We start from the raw sequence: 10,098 nt of genomic DNA on the forward strand, positions 1-10,098 counted from the left end.
AAGGCCCGTACAGGACCTGCAACATGCGGTCGTGGATTATCCTGCTGAAATGGAGTCTTTTCGCAGGGATCGAATGAAGGGTAGAGCCACGGGTCGTAACACATCTGAAATCTAACGTCCACTGTTCAAAGTCACGGCAATGGTAACAAGAGGTGACCGAGACGTGTAACCAATGACACCCCATACCATCACGCCGGGTGATACGGCAGTATGGAGATGACGAATACACGCTTCCAATGTGCGTTCACCGCGATGTCACCAAACACGGATGCGACCATCATGATGCTGTAAACAGAACCTGGGTTCATCCGAAAAAATGACGTTATGCCATTCGTGCACCCAGTTCGTCGTTGAGTACACCATCGCAGGCACTCCTGTCTGTGGTGCAGCATCAAAGGTAACCGCAGCCATGGTCTCCGAGCTGATAGTCCATGCTGCTGCAAACGACGTCGAACTGTTCGTGCAGTTGGTTTTTGTCTTGCAGACGTCCCCATCTGTTGACTCAGGGATCGAGACATGGCTGCACGATCTATTACAGCCATGCGGATAAGATGCCTGTCATCTCGACTGCTAGTGATACGAGGCCGTTGGTATCCAGCACGGTGTTCCGTATTACCCTCCTGAACCCACCGATTCCATATTTTGCTAAGAGTCATTGGATCTCGACTAACACGAGCAGCAATGTCGCGATAGGATAAATCTCAATCGCGATAGGCTACAATCCGACCTTTATCAAAGTCTGAAACGTGATGGTACGCATTTCTCCTCCTTACACGATGCATCACAACAACGTTTCACCAGGCAAAGCCGGTCAACTGCTGTTTGTGTATGAGAACTCGGTTGTAAACTTTCCTCATGTCAGCACGTTGTAGGTGTCGCCACCGGCGCCAACCTTGTGTGAATGCTCTGAAAAGTTAATCATTTGCATATCACAGCATCTTTGTCCTGTCGGTTAAATTTCGCGCCTGTAGCGTGTCATCTCCGTAGTGTAGCAATTTAATGGGCAGTAGTGTATTATAAGAGACAGTCAAATGGAAACCGAACATCCGCCACAAGGGGACTATGGAATGGTTCTATTCAAAAGTAATCATCACACGCGTTAAGACAATCAATTTCTCTTTAGCGAAGCACGATCGGCCGCTGACTGATCCGCAACCGCACCCATTCTTACACTCCCTCGTCTTTAGATCGCCGAAGATGTGAAAATCACACGGAGAAAATTCCGCGCTGTACGGAGGATGTTACAGAGTTTCCCCAGTAAATGCCGAAGCATAGCTTTCGTCCAACTGGCAGTGCAGGGTCGGGCATCGTCGTACAACGGGATGTTTCCTTTGCTCGTCGAGTTCTTCGAGCATAGAACCACATTCAGTGCGCAGCGCTTGAAGACACTTTGCAGATATTACAATGAGCCGTAAGTTCAAAACGCCCAGGAATACTGCCAGACGCAACCATCCTGTTGCATGATACTGCCCGCCCCACACTGCCAATCGGACGAAAGCTATGCTTCGGCATTTCATTGGAAAACACTGTAACATCCTCCGTACAGCCTGGATCTTTCAACGTCTGATTTTCACATCTTTGGAGAGCTGAAGAAGGACACGCGTGAACGAACGGTTTCAGTCGGACGAGGAAGTGCCAGTGTGGTTGCAGTTATGTATCCGTCAACAGCCGACTGCGTTTTATGAAACAGGAATTGATCTTCTCGTCTCCCAGTGGGATAAATGTCTTAACACGTATGGTGATTACTTTGGAATAGAGCTATTCCATGACCCTGTTGTGGCAAGTGTTCGATTTTCATTTGACTGCCCCTCGTATTACACATTGGTGTTACGACAGACTTTCAGTTCGCAGAATACTTTCACACTAGCAAGTTATGTTAAAGTCGCATGACTCAAATGCTGCGATTGTAACCTCGGACAACGACACCATCTGTTATGCGATCTGAAGTTTACCCGGCGTATTTCCAATTTGAAACAGTTCTCGGGTATCCGACCGGTTAGCGTCGTGATTTCTCCACAATATTTCGGCAGACGTACACGCTGCCATCTTCAAGTGGTTCCTGACGAATGCTGTGCTGTTCCTCTCGGCGCCCTATATACACTAGCCGTTACCCCCTCCCCGTTCCTCTCCTGGTGTCTTCGGTGCGGCCGGCGCGGCGGCTACTGGAGGTGGTGAGGGAAGCGGCGCCTGGGTCTGAACTGGGGTCTGCAGTCTCCCTGCTGCCGCCGTCGGGGGCGGTCCTCGATCTCTGGGACCGCATCTTTCTCTCCAGGCTGAGTGCAGGGTTCCAAGCCTGACTAAGCTGAAGGCCGCTGTCTTTATTAATTAGAACGTTCCGTAGTCGTATTTCGATGGCCTCTTTAGTAACGCAGTCCCAGAAGTAGGAGGATTGACAGAGTACTTTTGTTTTTTCATAGTCCATAGTATGGCGTCTTTGTACAATGGTCAGCCACGGCTGATTTAGTGGCCTGGCGTAATTCGGTATGGCGCTCGTGTTCGCTACACCTCTCTTTTACAGTGCGAAATGTCTCCCCAATGTACGATTTTCCGCACTGACAGGGAATTTGATAAACGCCTGGTTTTCGAAGGCCTAGGTCATCTTTCACTGAACCCAGCAGAGTCAAGGTTTTTGCAGGGGATCGGAATACACATTTCACATTGTGTTTCCCCAGGATTCTACCGATTTTTCTTGAGGTGTTTCCGGCTAACGGAATGAACGCCAATGACTTGTGTTCTTGTGTTTCTTCTTCTTGTTCTCTTGGCGGAGGCTGTCTGAGTGCGTGTCTTATTTGCTTCTGGTTGTACCCATTTTTCCGAAATGTTGTCTCGAGGTGCTGCAGTTCTGCTGGAAGGCTCTCCTGATCGCAGATCGATCGTGCCTTGTGAACAAGCATACGCAAAACGCCTTCACGCTAGGAGTTGTGGTGGCAACTGAAGGCATTTAGGTACAAATCGGTGTGTGTAGGTTTTCTGTATACACTGTGTCCCAGCTTGTAGACAGGTTTCCGTTTCACCAGGACGTCAAGAAACGGTAGGGCACCGTCCTGCTCCACCTCCATCGTGAACTGTATGTTGGGATGCAGCGTGTTGAGGTGTTCGAGAAATTCATTTAAGCTGTTCCGTACATGTGGCCAAACAACAAACGTGTCATCCGCATAGCGAAAGAAACAAGTTGGTTTTTGTTTGGCTTGTTCTAGTGCCTTCTCTTCGAAATTCTCCATAAAAAAAGTTGGCTACAACCGGTGAAAGCGGGCATCCCATGGCGACGCTATCTGTCTGTTCATAATAATTTCCGTCGAACAGGAAGTATGTTGAGGTGAGCACGAACTCGAAGAGCCTTGTTAGGTTGTTGTCGAATTCCTTCCTTATCAGATCGACGGAGTCTTTCAGTGGTACCCTAGTGAAGAGGGACACTACGTCGAAGCTCACTAACAAGTCGCTATCCTGGAGCCGAAGTTCTTGAAGTGGATGGAATTGAGGATGTGGTGTTCGCATTTTGTGGAGAAATCACGACGCTAACCAGTCGGATACCCGAGAACTGCTCAAATTCAGACACCATTTGTGTCATGTGACTTCAGCACAACTTGGCAGCCTGAAGACGTTCTACGAGCGAAAGCAGTCGATACACAATAGATGTGTAATAATATAGCTGAGGCGTTTTTCGTTAGTGATTAACTTGCGCGATTGAATCGAATTCTGGTTATGGTTGTCACGCAACATTTGCTTAGGTAGCGATCCGTGAACCATTCACGTAAACATGACGTTATTGAAAATATAATACAAAACTATGACTATAACGCTCCTTTACTAGCGTGGGATAACATAACTCGTCCACTTGCTGGTGATGAGGGTAAATAGTTGGGAACATAAGAAAAATTCATAGTGGCCACTGATTCAACCGTCTTTAGTTCAATGTTTATATTACATTCTCCATGCACGACTAGCATTTCTACCTGCTCTTATTTGGTGTGCACTGCACTTACGCAAATCTCGAACTGAAGATGGTTGACTCGGTGAGCCGAGTGCATTTTTCTTCAACACCGTCCAGTCACATTAATGTGATCACCTGTCAAAAGCCCAAATAATCATCTTTCGCAGCACAGATCACCACGAGACGTGTGGGAATATGGTAAGAGAGGTCCTGGAAGGTACCGTCAGGGATATCCAGCCATGCCGACTCCAGTGCCGTGGTCAGATGAGCTCGGTTTCTCGGTTGAGAATCCGTAGCGCGAACAGCCTGATCGTTTCTCGGTCGAGAATCCGTGGTGAAACAGCCTGATCATTTCTCAGTTGAGGATCCGTGGCGCAAACAGCCTGATCGTTTCTCGGTTGAGGATCCGTAGTGCGAACAGCCTGATTATTTCTCGGTTGAGGATCTGTGGTGCAAACAGCCTGATCGTTTCTCGGTTGAGGATCCGTGGCGCGAACAGCCAGATCTTTTCACGGTTGAGGATCCGTGGCGCAAACAGCCTGATCGTTTCTCGATTGAGGATCCGTGGCGCGAACAGCCTGATCGAGGTGGTTGCACAGATTCTCGACTGGGTTTAAAACCGCGAAGTTTGGTGGCCAGGTGGCGACCCCATTCTGGTACTCTTCGAACCACGCATGTACACTGTAATATGAGTGACACTTTGCGTTATCCTGCTGGAAGGTCTCATTGTGCCAAGATAAAACCAAACTGCATGTGAGGGTGGACATGGTCGCCTAGGATAAATTTACACTTGCGTTGATCAACTGCACCTTCCAGAATGACGAGGCCACCCAGGGAATTCTATGAAATCCTTTCCCAGACGACAACACTCCCTCCTCGGGACTGGACCGTTCCGAAGACTGTTGTAAGGTGACTGCTTTCAGCCTGATGGAGGACGAACACGATTCATCAGGAAAGGCCCCCTGTCGCCACTCATTGGACGTCCAGCTGCGGCATTGTCGTGCAAATTCCATCGTTCGACGCCGATGAACAGCAGTGAGCATGGGTGCATGAGCTAGGTACCTGCTGCAGAGGCCCACACGCAGCAGCGTGCTCTGAATTGTTGTTGAGGAGACACTGTTTGTAGCCCCTTGGTTCATCCGGACTGTCGAGTGCTCAACAGATGCACGTCTATTCGCCCGTACACATCTCCGCACCCGTCTTTCACCTCCGTCATTTATGGTCCATTGTGCAGGGATGGCTAAAGGACAAATGTAAGGATGCAGACGCGCATATCACTAGGGGTAAGATAGATACTGCCTACAGGAAAATTAAAGAGACCTTTGGAGAAAAGAGAACCACATGCATAAATATCAAGAATGCAGTTCGAAACCCAGTACTAAGCAAAGAAGGGAAAGCAGAAAGGTGGAAGGAGTATATAGAGGCTCTATACAAGGGCGATGATCTTGACGAAAATATTATAGAAATGGAAGATAAAGTAGATGAAGATGAAATAGGAGATATGATACTGCGTGAAGAGTTTGACAGAGCACTGAAAGAGCTGAGTGGAAACAAGGCCCCAGGAGTACACAACATTCCATTAGAACTACTGACGGCCTTGGGAGAGCCAGTCCTGACAAAACTCCACCATCTGGTGGGCAAGATGTATGAGGCAGGCGAAATACCCTCAGAATTCGAGAAGAATATAATAATTCCAATCACAAAGAAAGCAGGTGTCGACAGACGTAAAATTTACCGAACTGTCAGTTTAATAAGCCATGGATGCAAAATACTAACACGAAATCTTTACAGACGAATGGAAAGTCTGGTAGAAGCCGACCTCGGGGAAGATCAGTTTGGATTCCGTAGAAATGTCGAAACACGTGAGGCAATACTGACTAAGACTTATCTTAGAAAATAAGGAAAGGCAAGCCTACGTTTCTAGCATTTGTAGACTTAGAGAAAGCCTTCGACAATGTTGACTGGAATACTCTCTTTCAAATTCTGAAGGTGGGAGGGGTAAAATAAAAGGCTATTTACAATTTGTACAGAAACCAGATGGCAGTTATAAGAGTCGAGGGACATGAAAGGGAAGCAGTGGTTGGGAGGGGAGTGAGACAGGGTTGTAGCCCCTCCCCGATGTTTTTCAATCTGTATATTGAGCAAGCAATGAAGGAAACAAAAGAAAAATTCGGAATAGGTATTAAAATCCATGGAGAAGAAATAAAAACTTTGAGGTTCGCCGAGGACATTGTAACTCTGTCAGAGACAGCAAAGGACTTGGAAGAGCAGTTGAACGGAATGGACAGTATCTTGAGAGGGTATTAGATTAGGAAATGAGACACTTAAAGTAGTAAAGGAGTTTTGCTACTTGAGGAGCAAATAATTGATGATGGTCGAAGTAGAGAGGATATGAAATGTAGACTGACAATGGGAAGGAAACCGTTTCTGAAGAAGGGAAATTTATTAACATCGAGTATAGACTTAAGTGTCAGGAAGTCGTTCCTGGAAGTATTTGTATGGAGTGTAGCCATGTATGGAAGTGAAACGTGCACGATAAATAGTTTAGACAAGAAGAGAACAGAAGCTTTCAAAATGTGGTGCTACAGAAGAATGCTGAAGATTAGAAGGGTAGATCACATAACTAGCGAGGATGTATTGAATAGAATTGGAGAGAAGAGAAATACGTGGCACAACTTGACTAGAAGAAGGGATCGGTTGGTAGGGCATATTCTGAGGCATCAAGGAATAACCAATTTAGTATTAGAGGGCAGCGTGGAGGGTAAAAATCGCAGAGGGAGACCAAGAGATGAATACACTAAGCAGATTCAGAAGGATGTAGGATGCAGTAGGTACTGGGAGATGAAGAAGCTTGCACAGGCTAGAGTAGCATGTGAAACGTCCACTTTGAACAATTTTACATGTGAAACGTCCACTTAGAACAATTATACAAGCCTGTGCTTAACCTGACACACAATATTATTTAGCGCAACACAATCTGACTTTCAATAACCTCTACAAAACAATGGCCCTGACTAACTTTAACCTATACCTTTTACAAATCACTTACCTCACAAAAATCTTCGCTACTCAAGCTACTGCAAAACAGCGAGCGCCACTACTGCCAGCTAAATAAAAGATTCAAACTACTGAAGGTACTAACTACTGATAGGGATAGTTAGCAAATGAAAGATATTAATAGAGAACAAACAATGTATTTACCTTAATATTCATAATTGACATTCAGTCTTACAGATTATCAAAACTCCGCCATCTCTCTCCCCACGTCCACCACTGCTGGCGGCTCACCTCCAACTGCCCAACGCAATCTGCTGTTCACATCCAGCTATAGCAGTTCATGACAACAATGGCAGGCAACAATGCAAACTATGTGTGAAGTTGACGTTTCAAAAGTGATTCTGATCTTTTATTTTTGTACTCATGTCATCATTCCTGTAACACTGATGTATATGTTTATTTCTATTCTTTTGTAAAGCCCCTATTACTACAAATATTATCTGTATTATTATGTTTTTAATGATGTATTTTGTACCTTTGTAATTGTATTCTTATGTTATAATATTGTGATTGACACCAGTTCATCTAATCAAGTAACTTGGAAGTTCCATTTCACTGCACACATTTCTGTCCATAGTATATGGACAATATGTGAGAAGTAGGGACTGATAGTGTTTGCACGTGTGTTAATAATTCAGCAAGGGACTGGATAACAGCATTGCTCGTTCTAAGGACAATTCCAAAAACTTTGTGAGTGCACAAGTGGTGGTTATGGACTTGCTCTATTATCCGCAAGACTCTTCAATGGTGATTGTGCACCTGCACAGTCGCAACAGATGGCTGCTGGCCATCTCTACAAGGACTACAGTGGGTTTGCATCTTTGATGACCCACCAATACCATCATCTCTACAAGGACTGCAGTGGGTCTGCATCTTTGATGACCCACCAATACCACACTTTCTACAAGGACTGCAGTGGGTCTGCACCTCTGGTGGCCCACCATTACCACAATCTCTACCAGGACTACAGTAGGTCTACTCTGTGATGACCTACCTACCAATCTTCTTCAAAATGTCGAATGACTCTGCTGTGGGTTTGCTCTGTTGTGGCCCATTACCTGTCAGCATGTCAAGAGTCAGCACTATCTTACCGTTGGAAGGACAATACTACTTCTTCAAGACTGCATGGAAATCCACTACTTCCGTGTGCATTGTATTTTACTGCTCAGACTTTGAGCAAACAAAGTGCAGGTTTACTCTTATGATGAATGATCAGGACTGTCTTTATTGACTGTGAAAAAAATTTTTGCTGTTGACCAACATTGTATCAATAAGTGTGTGCATTTGATATCTTTGTTATTGTAATTATGAAAAATTTTTCAAATCTTTATTGGCCACTGCCCAAAAATATTTTGTAAAATTTTTTGTGGGGAGCATGGGGGCTATGTAAGTAGGCTGTTTAGATTTTTATATGGGTAATGCCACGTAGCGCTCTCTGTATGAAAATCACTGGCTGTGCTGTGTGCAGTATGTGGCTAGTTTGCATTGTTGCCTGCCATTGTTGTCATGAACTGCTATAGCTGGATGTGAACAGCAGATTGCGTTGGGCAGTTGGAGGTGAGCCGCCAGCAGTGGTGGACGTGGGGAGAGAGATGGCGGAGTTTTGATAATCTGTAAGACTGAATGTCAATTATGAATATTAAGGTAAATACATTGTTTGTTCTCTATTAATATCTTTCATTTGCTAACTATCCCTATCAGTAGTTAGTACCTTCAGTAGTTTGAATCTTTTATTTAGCTGGCAGTAGTGGCGCTCGCTGTTTTGCAGTAGCTTGAGTAGCGAAGATTTTTGTGAGGTAAGTGATTTGTAAAAGGTATAGGTTAAAGTTAGTCAGGGCCATTGTTTTGTAGAGGTTATTGAAAGTCAGATTGCGTTGCGCTAAATAATATTGTGTGTCAGGTTAAGCACAGGCTTGTATAATTGTTCTAAGTGGACGTTTCACATGTAAAATTGTTCAAAGTGGACGTTTCATATGTAAGTAGGCTGTTTAGATTTTTATATGGGTAATGCCACGTAGCGCTCTCTGTATGAAAATCACTGGCTGTGCTGTGTGCAGTATGTGGCTAGTTTGCATTGTTGCCTGCCATTGTTGTCATGAACTGCTATAGCTGGATGTGAACAGCAGATTGCGTTGGGCAGTTGGAGGTGAGCCGCCAGCAGTGGTGGACGTGGGGAGAGAGATGGCGGAGTTTTGATAATCTGTAAGACTGAATGTCAATTATGAATATTAAGGTAAATACATTGTTTGTTCTCTATTAATATCTTTCATTTGCTAACTATCCCTATCAGTAGTTAGTACCTTCAGTAGTTTGAATCTTTTATTTAGCTGGCAGTAGTGGCGCTCGCTGTTTTGCAGTAGCTTGAGTAGCGAAGATTTTTGTGAGGTAAGTGATTTGTAAAAGGTATAGGTTAAAGTTAGTCAGGGCCATTGTTTTGTAGAGGTTATTGAAAGTCAGATTGCGTTGCGCTAAATAATATTGTGTGTCAGGTTAAGCACAGGCTTGTATAATTGTTCTAAGTGGACGTTTCACATGTAAAATTGTTCAAAGTGGACGTTTCATATGGCGACCCTGCCAGGATTCTTAAATGTTTTGAATTTACGTGTAGTAATGAACAGCTTATAGTCATAATCATCGTGTCGGCGAGTAGCATGTCGGTCATTGCTACGTCGTGTCGGCGGTTCCATCTCAAAATTCGGTGTACCTTGCCAATTTCTTTCATAATTACCGAAATGCCCTGTGCTATTTTTTTGTGGCTTTTCCGTATTTCTAAGTTCCTCTTCCCGTGTTGGAGCGCGAGTATCCTCTGAAATATGTAATTCTTGTATTACCTGTGTCAGCTGATCTTGTAATTCCCGCATTTCTCTTTTGTACTGTGTGTTGATTTGATTTTGATTTTGTTTGAATTTTCTAATTTGTTCATACTCTTCTGTGTCAGTGAAGGCTACGGGTCTTGTGTCATTCAGATCATCATCTACCTTTGTAGATAAGTTAGTGACCTGATCCGAAAGTTCGGCTACTTTCTCTGATAATGAACTAATTTCCCCCATGTGTCTTTCTACTGTGTCCTTTAAGTTTTCCTGAGATTTTGCAAGTTGCGTAACCGAATC

Source organism: Schistocerca cancellata, chromosome 2, assembly GCF_023864275.1.
Source record: "Schistocerca cancellata isolate TAMUIC-IGC-003103 chromosome 2, iqSchCanc2.1, whole genome shotgun sequence".
Taxonomy (NCBI): Eukaryota; Metazoa; Arthropoda; class Insecta; order Orthoptera; family Acrididae; genus Schistocerca; species Schistocerca cancellata.